This window comes from Ixodes scapularis, unplaced genomic scaffold, assembly GCF_016920785.2.
Source record: "Ixodes scapularis isolate PalLabHiFi unplaced genomic scaffold, ASM1692078v2 PGA_scaffold4__175_contigs__length_147842914, whole genome shotgun sequence".
NCBI classification, from domain to species: domain Eukaryota; kingdom Metazoa; phylum Arthropoda; class Arachnida; order Ixodida; family Ixodidae; genus Ixodes; species Ixodes scapularis.
The window spans coordinates 110,253,903-110,277,029 of record NW_024609879.1 but is presented as its reverse complement, the minus strand read 5'-3'; the positions used below and the strand labels follow the sequence as shown (position 1 = coordinate 110,277,029).

Genomic DNA, 23,127 nt, shown 5'->3' with positions numbered 1-23,127 from the left:
TAATATATATATTGTGACGAAGATGAGATCTACGGTGCGTTGGGGAAAAACACGGAGGCTGAGGGAAGACGAGGAGGAAGAGGTTCGTTCGGGCAGAGCGCGCGACTGGCTGGATTCCCAACGGCCTTTCTCTCAACCTAGCTACCACACTGTAAATAATAAACCCCCATCAGTTTGTAACATCGTTCCCTTACAATTGGTGAAGGTGCGGGTTTCCCCAACTATCCGGACTTCACTCGTAAGTGTTCCTGCATCCTACACCACTGAAATCGATGCGACGCCAACCGGTATCACGCCAAGGAGCCTCGGACGAGGCAGCGCAGGACACCACTCCTGGCCAGGCACCTACTGTTGCAAGTGCAACCACTATCCTATGCGCAGGAGCCCTCCGTCAGCGGGACCCAAAGCTCTTCAGCGGAATCGGTGACGATGACAAATAGGACTGGTTGGAGTCAGTTGAAAGGGTGAGCCTCCACAACAAATGGGATGACACCGTGAAGCTCAATAACGTAATTTTTTATTTGACCGACGTTGCAAAACTATGGTATACCAACCATGAGTCAGAGCTGGTGACCTGGCCCCAGTTCAAAGCAAAGATCCAGGAAGTATTTGGGGAGCCTGCCCAGCGGAAGCTCGTCGCGAAGAGGACATTGGCATCACGCACCCAACTGCACGATGAAAGCTTCGTTAGCTACATCGAAGATGTCCTGAAGTTGTGCAAGCGCCTTGACACCCGCATGACCGAAGATGAAAAACTGAAGAACATCATGAAAGGCATTGCCGAAGATGCTTTCCAGATCCTTGTCGTCAAAGCGCCAACGACTGTCTCTGAAGTCATCGACATCTGTCAGAACTTCTCTGAGCTGCGCCTTCAGCGTTTGCCAGCCAAACGCAAACTGGAACCTTCCGCAGAGCTGGCCAGCCTGACAACTGCAATCGAAGGCTCCGTCGACAAATGGGCCGAACTCCGATGCGTCATTCAAGAGATCGTACGTGACGAAGTGGCTCGCCAATTAGGAAAGCCTTCGACCCCTCCGGAGTCCTTTATCTCGCCTTCGATCAGAGCGCTAATTGAGGATCAAGTCAAAGCCGCGATTCCTTGCGCCGTTATGCCGCCGGCCGCGTCACCGCCGCTAGTGCCTCCGGTGCCAACGTATGCCGAGATGCTAACACGCCCGATACCTGCTCGGGTCTTCCAACCACAGCCGCCATTTTCTCCTCTTCGCTGGCAAGCACGCAGGGCTGACCAATGGAGGACACCAGAAAATCGTCCCATTTACTTTTCATGTGGCTATGTTGGGCATATCGCCCGTTTTTGTCGCCGCGGAAACTCTGAGAGTTACGCTGCCCCACTGCAAGCGCAGTATCGACCTGCTTTCGGTTCTGGTCGACGCAGTGATCAGTATTCACACCAAGATTACACTGGACCACAACCACGGCAAAGGCAAGGCAGATCTCCATCTCCCAGGCGGCGTTCGCTGTCTCCCCTGCGACCACGCACTACATCGCCCATTGCAGAGGGAAACTGCTAGGAGCAGTTCAAGAGGCGAGAGCTGCAAATCCTGTCACATCTTTAAGTCCTCGTCCAGTTACCCGAAATATGATAGATATAGTTATTGATGGTTTGCGCACTGAAGCATTAATTGACACCGGTGCCGCAGTGTCAGTTCTTCGGGCTGACCTTTGTCGTAAGTTGAAGAAAGTCACAACCCCGTTTTCTGGTCGCCCCTTTAAAGCTGTTGGAGCACAAAATGTTGTCCCGACCGGTGTCTGTACAGCACGTGTTGTCATTCAAGAAGTGTGTTACTGTGTCCAATTACTGGTGTTGTCTTCCTGCTCTCACGACGTCATTCTTGGGTGGGACTTTTTAAAAGCAACAAACGCTGTTATCGACTGTGGAAGTGCAGAAGTAGATTTCGCTCAAATCCACCTTCCCGACGAGAACATTGCTGTGCACACGATCAAATTATCCCTCCTTGATGACGTACAAATTCCTCCATTTTCGTCTGTTCCTTTACCGATTCAATCATCCAGAGTCTCGGCGTCTCCTCTAATGGTCTCCCCTTCCGCAGTTTTTTTTCGTAAGACAGGTATCCTTGTCCCTTTTTCTCTGCTTCACCTTCAAAATGGCACCGCATTCCTTATGGCTTTAAATATGTCTTCTCTTTCAATAATGCTTCCTGCAAATACAGTCGTTGCTTTCGCTGAGCCAGACGAAGCTATCGAAGTTTTTGATTTCAATAATTCTTTTTCTGAATATTGTTGTCCATTAGCCCCGCAGCAAGAGGACGAGGACCAGTTCTTGTTAGCGACTATAGATAACCACCTTGATTCGTCCCTAAAGGCCTCACTCCTTGCCGTTCTACGCAAGTTTAGCTCCATATTTGATCGCCCGCAATCCACCTTGGGACGTTCCACGTCGGTAGTTCACCACATCGATACGGGCAACGAGAATCCCCTGCGTCAACGCCCATACCGAGTTTCAGCGTCTGAACGAAGCGTCATTGATAACCAGGTCAGCGACATGATTGACAAAGGTGTCGTCACGCCCTCTACGAGTCCATGGGCGTCACCAGTCGTCCTTGTCAAGAAAAAGGATGGCACCATCAGATTTTGTGTTGACTACCGAAGAATAAACAAGATCACCCGAAAAGATGTATACCCAATGCCAAGAATCGACGATGCCCTCGACTGCTTGCAGGGAGCGGAGTACTTTTCATGTCTAGACCTCCGTTCAGGCTATTGGCAAATTCCTATGGCCTCCAACGACCAAGAAAAAACAGCTTTCGTAACACCCGATGGCCTGTACCAGTTCACCGTCATGCCCTTCGGCTTATGCAACGCGCCGGCAACATTCGAACGTATGATGGATGCAGTGTTGCGCGGACTCAAGTGGAAGATATGCCTGTGCTATTTAGATGACGTAGTAATATTTTCAAACACATTTCAGCAGCACCTGTGTAGATTAACCGCCGTATTGTCCTGTCTCAGCAACGCCGGCCTTCAGCTCAACGCAAAGAAATGTCGATTTGCAGCGCGGCAAATTAAAGTGCTTGGCCATCTCGTGTCCAAAGAAGGCGTTCAACCCGACCCTAGCAAAATTCAGGCCGTTTCTGACATGCCCAGGCCAACCACCCAAAAAGAAATTCGAAGTTTTCTTGGACTTTGCTCCTATTTTCGACGTTTTGTACGCGGATTCGCATCCATAGCGGCACCCCTGCAGGATCTTCTAAAGAAATCCTCACACCCATTTTCTTGGACATCGCAGTGCGAGGCTGCTTTCAACCAGCTTAAAGATATTTTAACATCTGCCCCGATACTTCGGCATTTTGATCCTACTGCCCCAACAGAACTTCGCACTGATGCTAGCGGCTTTGGAGTTGGGGCTGTGCTCGCACAAACCAAGACAGGTTTCGGCGACTACGTGGTTGCCTATGCAAGCAGGGCTCTCACAAAACCAGAACGAAATTACACCGTAACTGAAAAAGAATGCTTGGCAGTCGTCTGGGCAGTTGCCAAGTTCCGTCCATATCTTTATGGTCGAAAATTCAACGTTGTGACCGACCACCACGCGCTTTGCTGGCTGTCATCTTTGAAAGATCTCACGGGACGCCTTGGTCGATGGATGCTGCGGCTGCAAGAGTACGACTTCGTTGTTCTGTACAAATCCGGCCGCAAACATGGCGACGCCGATGGTCTCTCTAGATGTCTTCTGCACTCTGAACCACTAGACCTACCTGACACTGATGAAGACCCTATCACCTTATGGGCTTTAAACATTGACAACATAGAGCAAAACAAGCAAGAGATCCTTGGATATCTAAAATTTCGGCTGTTGTCAGAGACCCTGCATCTTCCCCAACCGCTCACTACAAAGACAGTCCAAGCATTTTCGCACTCGAAATGGCCTTCTCTTCCGGCGCAACTATTCGCCCGAAGGCTGCCATTGGCTTCTTACCATTCCCCGTCACTTGCGACGTGAGGTTTTAGAATGCCTCCACAACGACCCAACATGTGGTCACGGAGGTCTCCTCAAGACCTACAATCGGGTACGCTCACGGTACTACTGGCCAGGGCTTTATGGAAGCGTCCAAAAGTTTTTGAAATCATGCCTCCCATGCCAACGCCGTAAGCGGCCTTTATATTCATCTCAAGGCCTGCTTCAACCCATTCCGTGCCCAGAACGCCCATTCGACCGTGTCGGAATAGATCTTTTTGGCCCACTTCCTCACTCCTCCTCTGAAAATCGCTGGATCATCGTCGCCATTGATCACCTAACGCGTTATGTTGAAACTGCTGCTTTGCCTACCGCCACAGCGGAAAATGTGGCCAACTTTCTCTTGAACCAGGTTGTTCTCCGTCATGGTGCCCCGAAAGAACTCCTCAGCGACCGCGGAACTGTGTTTCTCTCTAAAATCATCCAAGAGGTCTTGCGAGCTTGCAGTGTCGTCCATCGAACAACATCACCATATCATCCGCAGACCAACGGCATGACCGAGCGCTTCAACCGAACACTTGCCGATATGCTCGCCATGTACATTTCCCCCGATCATCGTAATTGGGACAAGGTTCTTCCGTTCGTACCCTTCGCCTACAATACCGCCGTTCAAAGCACTACTCAATTTTCACCATTTTTCCTTCTTTACGGGAGGCAGGTCTCTTCAACATTAGATCGCTTGTTACCCTATTCACCTGATCCTTCTGAATGCCTTCCAGTCACCGAAATCAGAAATCATGCTGAACAATGCCGCCAGCTAGCACGAGCACGCACGACAAACCTGCAAGGACAGCAAAAAAGCCGTCACGATGATACATCCCACCCAACTTCTTTCACACCCGGCGATCTCGTCCTTTTGTGGATTCCACAACGCCAACCCGGTCTCTCCAAGAAACTGTTATCAAACTACACAGGCCCATATCGCGTACTTCGTCAGACCTCACCTGTAAACTACGAAATTGAGCCTCTCTCCCCACCTGCCGATCGCCGCCGACGTTCTCGTGAAACGGCCCATGTCAACCGCCTTAAACTCTACTGCCCCCCTACTGACCACACCTAATACCAGCTTCGCCAGGATGGCTATCTCTACCAAGAGGGCATTGTGACGAAGATGAGATCTACGGTGCGTTGGGGAAAAACACGGAGGCTGAGGGAAGACGAGGAGGAAGAGGTTCGTTCGGGCAGAGCGCGCGACTGGCTGGATTCCCAACGGCCTTTCTCTCAACCTAGCTACCACACTGTAAATAATAAACCCCCATCAGTTTGTAACATCGTTCCCTTACAATATATATATCTTTGACGAAAAATTTCGATTGCTACGTGCAGGCATCGATTTTTACGATCCATTTTAGATCAAGACATGGTGACTTGAAACACCCTTTATAAAGGGTGTCACAAAAAAAAAAAAAAAAAAAATACAGGGCTTTTTTAACCGCAAAAAATAAACTAGGCGCTAAAGGTCACAACCAGATGTCATATTTTCAGCCCGATCCGATACCTTATTCAAAAATGATTTTCTGAAAATTTCAATGGGAAAAAGGCGGCCAACGGAGTTTTCTTTGGAATCTGTTTGCGACCTCTAGCGCTACTTTTGGGCGGAGAATGAGCGTTCGGTGATGCCTAGTTTATTTTCGCGGTTAAAAAAACCCTGTGATTTTTTTTTTTGCGACACCCTGTATATTTACTGGACATTCATTCGTGCCTAGGCGCGGTACATAACATTGGTCTCTCCAAGTAAGCAGCAGGAGCGCCAAGACGTTTTCAAACCAGTATGGAAAGATTTACCATTTATTTACCACGAACGCCAGCGATTTTTTTTTTTTTTTTTTGGGGGGGGGGGGGGGGGGGGGGGAGGGGGATTGAAGCTTCATAAGCTCTCCCCAGGCTACGCCACTGATTTGTAGCGTGGCATGTGAGAAGTGTATGTGGTGCTGGTTGCATGCTTATTACCTTTTGGTCATAAAATTATAACTATAGTCCGTTGCAAGTCAAGAAGGTATAGACGAGGGTAAGACGGGCCGGGGAGGAGGAAGCAAACGGAACGCTGGAGAAGGGAGGAGAAAACCTCCTCTCTATAGCGTTCCGTCTGCTTCCTCCTCCCCGGCCTTTCCTACCCTCGCCCTACCTTCTTGAGTTGCAACGGACTATAGAGGGCTGCTAAGATGGCCTGCGTTCTATTTTTTGATGTCCTCACCAGCAGCTGAAGGGCATTAAAGTTAGCCTTGTGAAAATTTGTTTTTCTTTGTTTTAAAAAGAAGGGGGGGGGGGGTGGTTGGAAAACGGAAGGGCGTAAGCACGGAGAAGGCATCTTTTCTGCATTAGATGTGCGGGATTTTGAAATTTTTGTTTTACTTTATTTGATTGAAGGTCAGTTGTTTTATGCTAACTGCGGAACACATTAAAATGAAAGAGCAAATTAACTCGAGATAACAAATTAAATTGAGTTACTTTCTAAATATTTCGTACGCAGTTACCTTTTTATCTGAGGCTGATCAGCACCGGATACAATGTTGCGAGACTGCTGAGGCTTTCTCCAAAGTCCGTTCAACCATTCGAGCGCAATGTGTCACTGCATCGCCTTCAAAACCTTAAATCAATCTTGTGTTCGCGTAAGCACTGAGCTCGAAATAAGAGTCTGTGACTGTTTCGGATGAAGCTTACGGCAATTATATTTTCGAGTGCGATGTGTTATTCATTTGCAGATCAATTCTGACAGAGTAACGCGACTCACCGGCTTTTTTAGCTAGCCCAACCACATAGTCCTTACTTTGCGTGAGGTTTGAAAGTTAAGATCATGCTTCATAGGATCATTTCTATAGGCTGATCGCCGAGTTTCTACCGTAAACTCGGAACACCCTCAACCACGATGATGAGCTGTAGGGTCTCCACCTGAGCGCGAAGCCGGTCAGGTGACTTGGGTTTCGTGCCCGGGTTCCTGCCTTTGATGACCGTTCCCGCCTGTCTTGGACGTCCGGTGGGAGGGTGGAGATTCATTCTGAGTGGCTGGGGACACCTTATCATGAAAATCGAAAATAAGAATCTTTCTTCATACTCCATTCCTCCGTAAGTATTATTTACTGCAGCGCTGGGGACGTCGTTCAAGCATCGATCATAGCATGCTTGTAGTACTTGCTCTGAGCATGCTGGATGAATAGTTCTTGAGCATCCATTAAAATGAACACGGATGTTTCCACCTTGAGTTCGATGAGGTTCTGGAAGTACTGCACTGAATTTGGATGTACGTTAGTGCCCTGGTTGGTGTCTCTTTCCTGAAACATACCACAGTGGACGCTACTATCAGGCGCTAAACCAATTTTTTTGTTGGTTCGGTTTGAGTTCGATCGACACCGATGCTTAAAAATAAACATTATAACTCGTGATTTTTTTTTAATCCACGTGGCAGACGTAATGAAAAGTTAACCAGGAATTTTTGCTCTTACCGTGAAGAGATATCAGTGGGTCTTATCATCACCAATCACTTACCTTATACCACTGAGGCCTCCCGGCGAATAAACGAAATGTAAGCGGTAAGGCTGAGGCGCGATGCCGGACGCGTATTGTTCCCAGACCCACCGAAGACGACGACGGTGCGCACTGCGCACCAGGGTTGCCAGACAGCTCCTAGCTGATATAGCCAAATGGCTAGTCAGTGTAGCCCAAAAGTAGCCAAAAGCGAAATATTTGCATAGCCCAAAAGTAGCCAAAATTTTGATATTGCGTTTACAAGCTGAAGGCGAAAGCTCTGCTTTTGTATATGTTTAGGTGAGAGATAGTATGCAAAATTAAAGTATTAGAATATCCAGAAAACAATTTTATTTCAAATAAGAAAACAATAAGCTCATGTGGACCCATTTGGACAATCTCATGCTATGAGCAATAGGAAGCATTTGTCCCACTCGTACTAGCTCCGTAGAGTACCTTAGAGTTGAACCGAGCGAAACATTCGTTGGAAGGCTTAAAATCTTTGCAATTTTTATTCCTCCCCAAGGGAAAAAAACTTCACATGAAGGATGCTCTCTGGGGTTTTTTGAGACATTTTACAGTATACAGAAGGAAAGGGGACAATTTCGCGGATATCAGGGAAAAATTGGACATAGCCCAAAAATAGTTGCACGTAGCCACATAGCCAACCGCCAAATTTCAACGCCAAACCTATCACTAGGTAGCCCAATTTGGCTATTAATAGCCCAATCTGGTAACCCTGCTGCGCACGCATACGGCACGTAGTGGACCAGCACCACCAAGATAAGCAGAAGGCCTCCTAACCGCCATCACAGTCAGATCGATCGAGGCCTGAGATTGGGCACGAGTGCTGCGTCAGTGTTCGGCCGGGGCTGGTGTCCAATCAGCGCGTCGAAGGTCGGACTCGGGCCCAATAGCCGAGTTAGCGCGATCCGACTCTGATGACGTTTCATAGAGGGAGAGGAGACCATGCGGAGGCTTTGATTGTTCTAGGTGGTGTTGAATGGACACGCTTCAAAACCTGATCATGAACGTCACCCAGTAAATCAAAATCTGTAAGAGTATGATGATGATGCTGATTATGCTTGCGATGCTTTTGAATCATTTCGTTTCCATCGAACGATACCAAAAAGCCACTGAAAAGTGTTGTATTTTTTTATTCATTTTCATTTTTAAACGCACGCGCGGTCTATATTTTGTTGTAGATTAAATTGGCTTCGTACTTTAAACACTCCAAACCAGTTATAAGTATGGGAATTTCAAGAAACGCCATAGACACAGTTCTGAACATTTGCATCGAACACATTTCCAGCACACTGATACATGCGGTATTATTGCCGACAAGTTTTGCAGCAGTTCAACGTATCATAAAATAGTTGCGGGTGACCACCGTCATTGTTGGTTGTTACACAACCTTTTGAACAGAGCAGCGATACGGTTAGCTCGGTGTTTCAGGTCGATCACTCCGTATCCATGATGCCTGGCAAAAGACGGACTATGTCAAGAGCCGGTAAATAAACTACGCTTCGAAGTAACGACACTTTGGCATCTTGGGGCTTTTATGATGATTGCCAGAATTGTCTGAAGCTTTATATCAAATTGCAGGCAACGCTTTTTCATCCGCCAGAGATGTTAAAACAGTCCGCGACTGAGCAAGACCATATCATTCGAGCTATCTGATAGTATATGGCAGGGGTGGCCAGGCTGACCAGGCCTAAGAGCCGCAAACAGGACCACGAAACTTCCAAGAGCCGCAGGGGGGGGGGGGGGGTACTTTTGTTCAGAGCAATAAACGAACCTCGAACTACAGTCAACCTATCCGAGTCAAAAGCAGTCCAACTGTAGGCATAAGGTAGCAGTAGCACAAACCGACCCAACCGCAACCTGTCTTTCGATTTAAAACGAGTTACATTTCTCTTTTTGGGGAAGTGCTCGTGTGACCGGGAGGGAGGTGGGAAAGTCTGTGTGTGTGTGTGTGTGGGGGGGGGGGGGGGGGGGTAAAGTGAGGGAGCCGCGAGTCTCACTTTAACACGCGAAGAGCCGCATGCGGCTCGCGAGCCGCAGCTTGGCCACCCCTGGTATATGGTATCTAAAGTTCAGGAAGTCACATTTTCGAATCGACGATCGCCAACTGCGTGCGCTCATGCACTAATCTCCAATATGGCGGTGCCCACAAGGCACTCGGGGAATGAAGTGCCGATACCCTAGGCCTAGTTCGTTTGGTGGATCTAGCACTGTCGTGTATCACCAATCTTTCACTTAGAAATGTTCCAAACTCAAACGCGTCGCGACACATTTTATTTTTGCGCTTTCATTTGGTTCGGTAGCCGCTCTGGTCGATCTCCTCGAAATAGCGGCTGCTTCTTCGAAGCTCCTTTTCTAAACCATCGCAGTCGTAGGGTTCGTGGATTCCGCCGTATTCTCGTGGCAGAAGTTTAGGGGGAATGAACGCGTGCAACTTGTCGCAGTCGTCCCCGATGAAGTGAATCTGTAAGAGATATGCATTCGTCTGTATCAACACAAATCTAATGAGCGCTACGAGAGCAACGTTCGGGACGTCTGTTTTATTTCTCTTGATAATTCATGGTGTCTGTAGTACATGGTGTCTGCCACCATTCTCACACTAGGGGAGTGCAAATACTGGCTTGGATGGAATAGCACTTGCTGCGTCATTCTCTAACCATCACGGGGGAAGGGAAAGTCACGTCATTCGGTTTTCCTTACGGTGGTAAAGCTAGGGAAGACGCTGCACTATTCTGTTCAAATCGGCATTCGCACGTACACCCGCCGGCAATATGAAGGTGAATACCTTACCTGGTTTCCTGCCTGTTTTACGGCTCCCTAAAGCTATATTAACTCTCAACGTCTCAAATGGTATACGTGGCTTGAGGGTCTAAATTTTGCGTTCTAGCCCTCTTCTGGAACAGAGCTTGTTCCAAAACTTGCAGGAGCGTCAAAAACAAGAAGAGGGCTGTTCACTTTCATATCGCTCACGGGCGTAAACCTCTAATTTCTACACATTCGAGCACAAATTGTTAAAAATTACAAAGCACCATCATGATGAGCATGACATAATCGGAAAATCAAACTCTCAGAGATTTCTAAATTAGCGGCATATTAATACTATATTACTACTGAACTCCACTTGGGGCTGGATGGCGCATTGAGCAAACAGGTATGAATCCACCGGAAGTAACCGGCTTGTCCCGGAAGTAAGCGCTTGACAGGCCTCTCAACTCTTCCGAGTGTTGGTTTGAAGTTTGAACGGCGTCCAGGGCGCTGGATTTTTTCCTGTCATCTTAAGAGAGCCTGTATGCTTGTTGCGCATTAACAGCGCATGCGCACCGAAGAAATCTTTTGGAAAGCCATTGGATGTGAACATTCTGAAATTCTATTTGATCAGGTGGGCATATGTCCCTCGTTCAGATGCTTCTTTCTCGGAATTTAGTTTAAAACGGGATTATTAAAACCAACTCAAAGACACAAGACAGCATGAACGAAAACACCGACTGAATGCACTCGGATGCGCAACGGACTCCCGACTTAGGGACAAGCATCGAACTTCCGGTGACTTCAACTGCGCCAAACTCGGAGAGCAGCATCTGTGGCTGCATCACACAGCGCAGAGGCCGGACTCGGCCACCGTGCGTATTATCACTAACGTCCGAGGCAATGCACACTGAGCTGACTGACCAGAGACATACCAAGCGCGCGCGAGGGAGGGAGAAACTTCCTCCGTCGGAGAACAGCGCCACACGACACCGTTTCGGGGATCTATTTCACGCAACGGATAACACGGGCCTTTTCACACTTCGATACTGGCGCCATCTAGAGGTCGCGCGTTCAACCACGTAACGAGCCGCGCGGCATCTGGTGTCTGAAACGGACGAATAAATAGAGGTATATATAATAATACGAGGTAATTTCATAATAACAATGTCTGTATGTAGAAGCTAATGGATCATCCCTGGGGTACACTCTAAAAATGGTCACGCATAGCAAGCGTGACGCAAAGCGATTTTTTGCACGCTTGTTCTACGCGTGGTGTTTTTCAACGCTTAGAATTCACGCTCCCTAAGCGTTAACTGCGCATATGTTTAACGCTTGCAGGCGTGACGCAAAGCGATTTTTTACACGCTTGTTCTAAGCGTGCTGTTTTTCAACGCTTAGAATTCACGCTCCCTAAGCGTGAACTGTGCTATGGTTTAACGCTTGGCAGGCGTGAGGGGGCCCTTGCGTTTACACGCTTATTACAGCGTGCGTTTTCTCCACGCTTAGATAATGGCGCCTACTAGGCGTGTGAAATGCGCGTTGCGGTGGAGATCTCTGGCCGTGGGCATTCCGCTTTCTCGCATTTAATATATCATCCCAATAACTAAGATTATTCGGACGATATACTAAATGCGAGAAAGCCCAATGTCAGCGGCCAGAGGTTTCAACCACGACGCACATTTCACGCGCCTAGAAGGCGTCATTATTTGAGAGTGGAGAAAACACACGCCGTAATCAGCGTATGAACACACGGGCCCCGATGCATCATATTCTTATCGGATATCGCTATAGGAGCTGAAAAAAGATCTACTAAATCTCTCTAAGTACTCTTTTAGGCGAATTGAGTAGTGCATGAAAGATAAACGTGCTGCTTTATGTATAATTACGCACATATACGAATGGCAGTTGTGAATCATGTTACGCCTGGTACATTGCGCAAAGTAGCTGCAAGCTGTTGACTGCTGTGAAACTTCTATAAAGATTTTAGGAAATTTATTTTTGGCGTCTTAAAACCCAAAGAAAGAGAGAGAGAGAGAGATCTCGTTAGGCTCTAGTTACAAGAAAGAACAGTCGAAAAGGAACTAAATAGAAAAAGGCAAACAAATTTCAGCTTCGGGGCTAAACTCTTTATTTGAAAATCTTTTTTTTTTGGGGGGTACAAATAAGCTATTAAAAAAGTATAATGCCCACTAACTGCTAAGAACTGCCACAACTATGAGTATAATGAAACAAATATGAATGAAGGTCAATATTTGTCAATATGAATGAATGTCAATATTTGTCAATATGAATGAATGTCATTTTTAGCGGGTTTGAATCAGGATATATGTTTTCAGTAAATTTTAGAAAAATATAAATATATAATTCATTGTCATATGTTTTGCAGCTACGCAGTGATAATTGTGGTGTCATACTTCTTTGCGGTTCGTTTTCTATAACATACAACAATTGGTATATCAAGAAAATTGTGCTTTGTGGCAAGTCTGTGATTTTCTAAAAGAAGTTAACCACAGAATAAGGAGGATTTTCCTTCTAAAAATGGTTCGTAACAAAACACGACCAGTTTAAACAACGTCAACACTTCGCTAACAAAGGTCAAACTGGCATAAATATTATATGAGTTCAAATGAGCAAAGTGTTACGAAAGTCAACATTTTCTAATAAAAATTGAATTGGCGTAATGACTAGATTTAGTTTTGGAGCATTCGACCACGTGGCACTTGCCATTTTTTTCTACATATCATAGATTTTTCATTATTAAGGGCGGCTCTTTCATTCACTTGTCAGAGAGATTAATATTTTGATGTACATAACTCCCCTCCAACCATTCCTCAAAAAACAGTACGAAAAAAAAAAAAAACTTTGTGCGAGCAAAAAGTGCAACTTTGAGAGAAGATCACGCAACATTTTCTGGGCCCATGCTACCTCAGACCTGCTTTCTGGTTTCACTACTCTCTGTAAAAAAACCAAGCAGCTGCCCAAATGCTGCTGGGTATGTTACGTTTTTTTAAGTAGTAAACACAGAGGCATAGCACCAGCGCTTTCTCGAGAGACGTGTCTGGTTGCAGGTCGATTTGATTTCGTGGTTCGTGGGCGCAGATTAGCCGTCTAGTTTCGCCCCACACAATGCAGGGTCCCAGAATATCCGTCGGTGCAACCTGTTGACAATAAATTAAGATATTATGGCCTAAAACAACTTAGTATTACAAAGATGAGTATAAACACTTGAACGTTCACATTGTCCACGTTGCACTAACTGAAGCGCTCATAACAGACTGTTCTTAGTTCGTAAAGCTGTGTAACATTAAGTGCTCTTTGAGCGTGCTTGAAGTATTCTCTTTATTGCGAAAGTGTTCTACTCGCCGCTGAAATCAGTGTGTTTTTTTGCGAGCGTCACAAAAAAGCGTCATGCCGACGCGTTACGGTTACGCCGACGGCGACGCCGCTCAAACTAACTCGATATTTCTGCAAAGCTTTATCTCAAAGAGACGATTGCGTTGAGGCTGATCAAAACCAAAATGAAACATGCCTGCTAGCAACGGAACATGCAAAGATTCACGCGGCTGCCTCTGATGTTACTTCGATTCTTTGCGTCTCCTTCACCGCTGCGATCCTTTTCCTCCTACAATACAACGTTGTGCACCCTTTCCCTTCTTTCCTGCTGCCACACTTTTTCTCTTGCCACATTGCCACGTACCCATTCTCTCCTTCACCCATATTCTGGGTGTTCGTCAATTCCGAACCGTAAACTTTCAACACGGGAGACCGACGCAGAGGCGGGACTTCAGGCAAAATATGATTTTGAAGTTTTTGCGACAGCAACGGAACACTTGGAATAACAAGCTCACCTCTGTACTGCAGTGTCTACAGCCGAGAACAAACTCCCGCGACTACCTCAACTACGCCCCAACATGCACGGTTCATTCCTTCACCTTTCCGAATAAACAACATTTGTTTCAATTCAGCGCTCAATCACAAGCAGCAAAAGCTGTCTCCTAGATGTGGCAGTTATGCTGAAAAGCACGACGCTTCAAGAAAAGCAACACAATGGAGATTGTGCTACTTGATACTTGCGCTTTCACAACAAAAGAAAAAAAAAACAGCGGATTAAAACAGTAATGGGGGACAAACGAAAACAGGGTTCTTACCCAAATATTGCAGTCTTCCATGAATGGCTAGCAAATGGCCGCAGTAAAGGCACCAGCCAAATGGGAAGCTCTTTCCTTGGCTTGCATTCAGGTCCGTCTCCCGCATGAATTCGGGGTACTCGCACTCGCTATGTTTGCAGCGACCCCGCGGCACTCCACGCACGTCAAGTGCGGTAAACATGGCACACTGTGCCCGAACTCACGCGCCGTCTCCCGCTAAATCTTACATGTCGCAGTCAGTCAAGCTGATCCAGCCACCAGCCACAGCCACAAACAAGGCGTGTCGGGAACTGACTGAGCAAGCCAGGGAGCAACGGGAACAGCACAACGGCTTTCTTGCTTTTCCCGCCAAAGAGAGGACGCATGCGCCCTCTGTGCTTCCAGGAAAAGAGAAAAAAAGCTCACATCAACAAAAATTAACAAAAAAGCACGCGCAAGTGGATCTTCAGGAGGGTCAACCCATTCGGATATATGTTAGCGTGACGATGGATGGAGGCGCGCGCGTTTCTCCGAAAATCTAAGCGTGTGTTTTGCGGTCGTCACGCTAACGCTGTTGATCACGTCCGAAAAAAAGGCTGAGCGGGATTCCTCGGACTGCTTTAACGCTTGGACACAGAAAACAAACGCTTATTTTCGATCACGTGGTGCTTAAAACGTCATTCCCGTCCTATTGACATCGGTTCCACGCTTGAAACTCGCGGTTAGCGTGAGGTTCAGCGTGACAGTTTTTAGAGTGTATAGAAGGTTTGCACTCGGTTTTATGTACTCTACTAGAGTCCGTTCGGTTGCCGAGCACCCTGCTCGAGATAATATACAGGGTGTCACAAAAGAAAATTTAACGGTCCTTTTACCGCAAAAATATACTAGGCATCGCCGAACGTTCATTCTTAGTCCAAAGGTAGAACTAGTGATCACAACCAGATGCCGAAGTTTCAGCTCGATCCGATAACTTAATCAAAAATTATAAATGATTTTCTGAAAATTTCAATGGGAAAATGGCGGCCGACGGAGTTTTCGAATACATTGGACTTTATGGCACCAGAAACCGAAAACGGGCAGAAATGGGCTCTATTTTCCCATTAAAATTTTCAGAAAATCACTGGTAACTTTTGAATTAGGTATCGGATCGGGCTGAAACTTTGGCATCTGGATGTGACCTCTAGCGCTACCTTTGGGCGGAGAAGGAGCGTTCGGCGGTACCTAGTTCATTTTAGCGGTGAAAAAAACCCTGTAAATTTTTTTGGTGACACCCATTTCATAGATGAAAGTTCATGCACACCCTCCTTGCCCAGCAGTCCCCGTTCATGTGACGCAGCCCGGCGTAATACTCCAGTTTGCTTTTGGCCTCCCGCGCTTTAAAACAGGACCGCCCAAGATATCACTGGATAAGTTGGTTGGCAGCTCTCCCATGACATCCTAGTGCCTGCCGTCCGATCCCCCTTCGAATTCGTCGTCGCTAGAGGTATACTCGAATCTCTCTGGGGGCACAAGTAATGCCGAAGGTTAGTTCAGGTACTGCGAGAACCAGGGGGGGGAAGGTGCCGCCGCTTCCAATGCACCCTCCTCAGAATTTACGGCGCTCCGTGGGGGCCGCCATGTTAAAACTTGATACCAGTGTTGCTGCATCTGTAGGTCATCCTTAAGTTAGAGCTGACGGAGAAAATCTGGCCACGGCGCAACGCCGATGTACGCTGGAAGCTAGAGCCGGTTTGCTTTCGTTGTTTTTGTTTGGTCGGAGAAAATCTGGCAACAACGCACGTTCAACATGGCGCCGGGATTGCATCGGCACCTTCGGTTTGACTCCGTTTGACGCGGTTTACGAGCACATGTAGCGAAGACGTGACCGGAGAAGTGCCCCTGTGATGGTCCCGGAAGACGGAAAGTATCATTCGTAATCGTCGGGTGTGCTTTGAAAGCGAAGGGAGTCACAGGGTCCACGAGTGCGCAACCACAAGCCAAGGTTCACGGCAGCGCTCCGTTGACTTCGGCGATCTCGTTCTGTTTGGTGCATAGAGATAGGTTTGGTGCAACACGGCGATGGCGACAAAGAATTGAAACGTTCGTGGTGTGTGGTGCGGTGCTTGGAGGTAGAAGCCCATACTAGCACGAAGCGCAAATCGGTTATTGTGGGGTTGAAATTCAACGGGTTCAGTCTCGTCGTCGTCAGCTGATCCGGTCCAGCTGGTCCGGGAGGACGCAGCGAGCGCTTTTAAAAGTAAATCTTCCTTCGTTCCGTTTCAAAATGTGCAAGATTCTCGACGCATACCGTGAGTAAAAAGCTGCGGGCGTTTTCAACAAAATTACGTCGTTTAAATTGAACAATGGACTCCGGATTGTGTTCCGAGACCTCCCGTTTTTATGCTTCGTGTTGTTGGCGTTTGCACAGCGACGCACACCGCCCGAGTAGATGATTCGGTCCTGCAAACGACCGGTCATACAGAATTTTAGGGAAACTTAAGTCACCACCGATATTTTCTTGTAAATCTCGTGTGAGTTTGTTGCGCTGGTCATGCGATGTGAATAAATTAGGGCAACGTTTCCTACTTGCCTGCGGATGCATGAACTGAGAACATTTTTTACGTAGTGAACATAGCGTTTTTTCTTTATTTTGGAAAGAGGTGTTGGGGAATTTATCATGGTACAATCACTTGAGAGTTCAGAAATTGGAGACAGCGAGCATGCTTTCCCAACTTTGTCTCTTTTCTCTCTGGCATTGCCGCTAGTTTCAAGGTGCAGTTTCAGTAGACATTACTACTAGCAGGTACAAACTGCTCTAAAGCAGGTAAAAGACTGGTAAGTCAGGGCGGTGCGGACTCCGTGTTTCGCGCTTTTCGCAAGGTGAGTGTGACTCGGTAAGTGCTTTTGCGAGGTATGCGGAATACGCAAACGATTTTGTTATGCCCGTCGGTTGCGTCTCTCCAGCAAAACGAATAAGATGATATACAAAGGCGCAATCACAAGCCAATATATACGATAACAGTGCATATTTGATTCGGTGGTCCGTGTAGTTGTATTTTATCCTGCTTTCTGCAACGCCGTGTCATGGCGAAGAGCTGGAGCGTTCATGGATTGTGCTGGGCTACCGGTTGACCCAGTTGCAAATCCAGAACTCCGTTGTTTTTTTTTTGTTTGTTGGGGGGGAGGGAAAATCTAAAGCAAGATAAACAGGACTCGGGTTGCGCCTTTTGTTTTAACCGCCGCAGAACCACACTGCGCCGACGGCCCCTAAATGTGCGCCGCTGCGCCCACTTTTGGTTCTAAGCCGTGCTTTGAAACCGCCGCCGCGGGCTTAGTCTCGGTTGAAGCGACGGAGTGGTTCTCCAAGTTCAGAGTACAAGTGTGCCTGCTAGGGTGCGATCTACCTTATTTCGAACCCTCGTCCTTGAGTACCGAGCCTCCTACCACCTGGCAGGCCGGTAGTTGGTTTTATTTCGGGGGATCCACCCATGTCAAATCGGCCTTCGAGAAAAGGGTCGCCCCCCCCCCCCCCCCTTGGGTCCGCCCCTGGGTTGACAGAAGCCCGCGTCGCCCGCATCGGCACTGAGTGCACTTCGGCTGTTGAGGTGGCTCTAGGCTGTTGATGCTCAAGCCTTTCATCCGCGGCTTGCCTGCCGCCTCGGTGGCTCCGAGGCGAGAGCGTCGGCCTACGGATCCCCATGTGGCGTGTTCGAATCCCGGCCGAGGTGCCCGCAATCCGACGGATGCTTATTGCGGAGGAGGCGCCGGGTAACCGAGCTTTCGGTTGCACGTCGAAAGATCCCCAGGTGGTCGAAATAAATCTCAGTCCTCCGCTGGGGCGTGCCAGATGCCCGTGGTTGGTTTGGCACGTAAAACCCCCAAATTTTTGGCCGCAGCTTGCCACCAGCTGATCCGGCTGCTCGACGGTGAGGAAGTGGCGAAAGTTACCTCTGAAGTAAATGTAAATCCTTGTTCATCGAGCTATCCGGTGGCAAAGTGTGGAAGGTGTCCAATGCGTATTGAGGGCGGGAACTACGAGCGTTTTGCATTGCTTTCGTAACCGAAACCAGAACAGCGAGATAACTGCCATGCGTACTCCAAAATGATGGAAGCAATACGTCGTCAAAAATCCCTTTTTAGGGTTTCAAACCAAGTAAACAAGACAAATATAATTAAACTTCGTTGTCTGTATGCAGGAAGACTTATGTATCACATCAATACATTCTCGTTCCAAAACGAAAAAGAAAATAAAACTCAGTCCGCCGTATATGGCAGCAACTTCTCCGCTGCGAAATCTATGCTGGCAACGTAAGCGGTTTTAATATGGCAGCCTCCACTTTGCGCCGCGTTCCCTTTCCCTCCTTCCCCCCCCTGCTTTTTTCGAATAGCGAGCGCCGTCTGGGGAGTTATCCGCGAACTACAAAAGTAAAGAGCGGCCCAGCATGCCTCTGCTCATCAGAATACATTGTCATCGGGCCGCTGTATCGGTTCTTATTGTGTTTTATGACCCATACTACGAATACAAAACAAAAATCACAAAAAAAGAAGAAAGATGAGCAAAGATAGGTGAAAGTAGGGCCAGCACGCAGGCGAGCGCGCAGGCGAGCTGGTGAAAAAGTTGACATAACTGAACCCAAAACAGGGAAGAAAAAGTAAAAAAAAACAAAAAAAAAACGTTGTCTATTGCATAGCTTCCTATATAGGGTATGCATGTTGTCTTTTCTTTAATAAGTGTAAATGGATGGATATGTTGGCGCTGGCTTCACAGTGCCGGCTGCTCCATACCAAATAAATCAAATAAATCACATTATAATGTACGCATTTGTCGCGCATATTGCCGCGCGCGCAGCTGGCCAAGTAGGCAGCGTGCTTCTGGCCTAACGGTGATCGCGCTTCCACACAGAAAGCCTGGGTTCGATTCCTGGCCGCGGGTATGCATTTTTGTTGACTCATGTTCTGGTAAATTCGAAAACAGTGTTGCTGATTTGAGGCTAGAATGTTCTACACGCCGCACCCTCTATGCTAGAAGCCCACGCGTGTACAAAAGGGGTTCCGCGTGGCAAGCCAGAGTCAGTCTCGCCCCAGCGTACGATCCCGCTGTTACGCCGACTTCGACGCTCGCGACGCTCTGTTGTTATCTTCTATTTCCTTTTTGGACTGGGCAAAAGTTCGCCACATTAAACGTTTATTTCTACCTGTTTATTTATTGTTCTTTTGGTCACCACCCGTGACAACATAAGGCACTTAGTCAAGCCGATATACACAGTCATAGATACACACACTCCTAAACAATAATCTAAACAGTTATAGTCAGAAAGTCCATAGTTTTGTGTGATTATTATTATTTTTTTTATTTAACAATACTGCAGGCCCCGCTAGGGCCCCGGCAGGGGTGGACGTGTAATACATAGTTCAGGACATAATGAAAAGGGAAAACTTCAATACAATGAAACAACACTCCACACCAAAAAATAGCAAAAAAAAAAATCAAATCAAACTGTCAGGCTTTTAGAGCTCGTAGATGTTCAAGAAAGTCATCCGGCGATGAGCTGTCGACAATCTCTTTAGGGAGCTCATTCCAATCGGTTATTGTTTTTGGAAAAAACGAGTTTTTGAAAGTGTTATTGTTACTGCGATATGGTTCCAGCAATCCGTGATTGAATCGCGTATCACGACGCAAAACAGGTGTTAGGTAGGGGGAAACGTCAACCTTCAGGTGTCCATGGTAAAACAAATATAACAACCTAAGTCTCAAGTGTTTTCGACGTAAATGAAGATAATCTAATTGAAGTGTGTCTAACATTTGTGATGGACTGTCTAATCGCCGGAATTTATTGCAAACAAATCTTGCTGCTAGTTTTTGTATTTGTTCTAGTTCTTCGGTGTTCCTTTGTGTGTATGGGTTCCAAAGCACGCACGCGTACTCTAAATGTGGCCTTACTAATGTTCTATAAGCGCTAAGTTTAATAGAGAGCGGGGCTAACGGTAGCTTTCTTTTTAGAGACCACAGAGTCTTGAGTGCATTGGAGCACACATTGGAAATGTGAGCGTCCCAACTCAAGTTTTTAGTAATTGTCACACCAAGGTATTTTACTTGCGTTGATTCCCCAAGCCTAACGCTGCCAATTGAGTAAGGAAATGTTTTTACTGTCTTTTTGTTTGTTACTCGGAGCACTGTACATTTATTCAAATTTAATGGCATTTGCCACTCCTCGCACCACTGGAATATGTTTTGAAGAGTTCCGTTCAGTTTAATTTGATCTTCACTGGATTCTATTTCTTTATATACCACACAATCATCAGCAAAAAGCCGTATATTAACCCCTTCACCCACAGTTTCAACAATGTCATTTATATAAATAAGAAATAAAATGGGTCCGAGAACCGACCCCTGCGGGACGCCCGAAGTGACCGGCAAGGGACCTGAAGAGTGGCGGTTGATTTCTACAAATTGGGAGCGATTTGTAAGATATATCAGTTTCGGTGTGATACCAGTTTCGGTGAGAAAGTCGCCAATAGCCTGCAGAGCCCTCTTCCGTAGTGCCGGAGACAGCCATGCATCCAGCACTTTTGAAAGTGTGAGCGGTCGATTGTCCAGTATTCGAAGTCGTTGCTTCAGACGTTGTCGTTCGCTTGAAAAACGTCCACACACAAGTATAAGATGACTCACATCTTCGACTGCGAGGACGCGGGTGCAGTCTGGTGATGTTGATCGACATAACTTGGAGATGAATTTCTTTGTAAAGGCGGCATTCAGCCAGGGCCTGTGAATTAATGTATCAACATTCCTTGGCAAATCTCTTGGAAAGTTGAGATGAGGATCTATGACATAAAGAGACGTTTGGGCACGCTCAATAAACCAGGCAACATTGCGTAGGCGTTGACGGAGGTTTTTGATTATGAAGCGTACATCACATGGCGAATTAAGGATGCGATGGGAGATAGGAGGTGCCATATCTTTAAAAACTGTAACACCGCGCAAAAGACGAGAACACAAAGCAAAAAAAGAACACAGAACAAGCACTGACTCTCAACTGAAGCATTTAATGAAAATAAGACAAAACACTAGCAGCGGTAAAAAACAAAAACAAACCATACAGTCACTATCAATCAACGCCGTGTCAACGAACTAAATCTCCTTCCATCGCAAAGGGAGCGATGTTTAGTTGACACATCTGTCCTCCCCTTCTTTTTTGATGGCGTAAGCTTCTAGAATCGCTTTGGCCATCTGATTCCCGCCCCTTCCGGTGATGATTACGTTATCAAAGTCAGGGCAACACTTGCGATCTGCGCAGTGTAAAAGAAAATACCCCCCCCCCCCCCCCCCCCCCCCGCAGTCGATCGCAGGGTTCAGTCATGCTCTCTCATTCTAGCGTTCACACATCTTCCTGTTTGGCCGATGTACGCTCGTCCACATGGTCAGCGGTGTCTTATAAGCACCACCTACAGCACATTTTGTATATTTTTTAATGTTTTACTGCCCATGCGTACTTATAGCCGTTCTTGTTTGCGATTCTGGGGCACAGCTGTGCCAACTTCAACGGTGCCGAAAACACCATGGGTACTTCATACCTAATTCTTAATGTTGTGTGAGACCTTATGAATGTATGGAAATACCAGTGGTCTCCCAGTGGGTCTTTCCTTTTGCACTTGTGGGCCTGCCTTTAATTTCTTGATTTAAGTTTCCGCTATAGGCGGGATTTCCAGTGGGTTTTTCGCTGCCTGTGGCGGAAACATGTGTACTTTCTTATCCTATTTAAATTCATTGATCCGAGAAATCAAGAAATCTTTATTTAAATTGCTGATTTGTGCTTCAAACTTATCTGTAATCTTTTGTATGAATTCTTATTTTTCCCAAGCTCCTGTTACAGTACTTTCTGCTCGGAGACTTTCTACATTTTTTGACCCACTCCTTGCCCTTGTATGAAATCGGCAACGTCCTATCTTTCTTTAGTCCTGTTACAGCAATTCTGTATACTCAGGACTCTATAAATTAAAAAAAAAAAAAACACACAAAAAAAACAACAACCTTGCAAAACATTTTTGAGGGGTCTGTAAGGACAGATGATAAGCCTTGAGCTCTGAAAAGAAGAAACAAATCAAGATGGCCTTTATTTTAAACCGATTTTCAAACTATTGCAACAGCAGTAACCTGTCTACATTTGAGGGATTCTTTTTTTAGAAAGACTGTCGTTTTAAATTTCGATGACGATTTATGCAAATATTGAGCACGCGCGTCCAAGTCAGGTTAAAAAATTTTAGTTTCCAGTCTGTCAAGATCCGGATTCATGAAACTCTGAATTGCTTTGTAATCGGGATAATAAACGTTTACCTCCTTTTATTTCATATAGGGCGTCTGCACATACACACAATAATAATATTAGACCTAAGGTGACAACAGTTTTTCTTTAATAAATATCCAAAAAGATGGGTTCACGCAAGTCGCAAAAACGTTCGCGTATACTGACAACGACTTTGTGATTTTTGCTAAAAAAAAAATATATATTTTTGCAAAAAAAAAAAAAAATAAAATAAAAAAGAAGAAAATGTTGACCGGACATGATCGTTCGATCATGTCTGAAAACCCTCAATACAAACAATCTCAGTCAATTAAAACTTTCTAAGTATCTTTATTTTTGTGCCTTGTGTGGCTTTTTGCGGTGGCGGTTCTATTGGCTCTTACAGGCAGCGCAGGTTCTGCCGCGCCCTACCTCCTAACTCATGTTACCGCCAAGGTTGTTGGCTGATCTGTTTGCAAAGTCGCTCCGGTTGCTTCCTTCACGTCGCGAA

General features: G+C 46.5%; 1 non-coding gene and 1 pseudogene across 1 annotated transcript; both read left to right on the top strand.

Annotated features, from left to right (window-relative positions):
- Positions 1-272: 272 nt before the first annotated feature.
- Positions 273-1,604, top strand: LOC121837838 (annotated as a pseudogene).
- A 5,181-nt stretch (positions 1,605-6,785) lies between these two features.
- On the top strand, positions 6,786-7,001 carry LOC121837899. The gene has a single exon (XR_006078338.1). It is a non-coding gene; the product is annotated as a small nucleolar RNA U3 (small nucleolar RNA).
- The last annotated feature ends 16,126 nt before the right edge of the window (positions 7,002-23,127 follow it).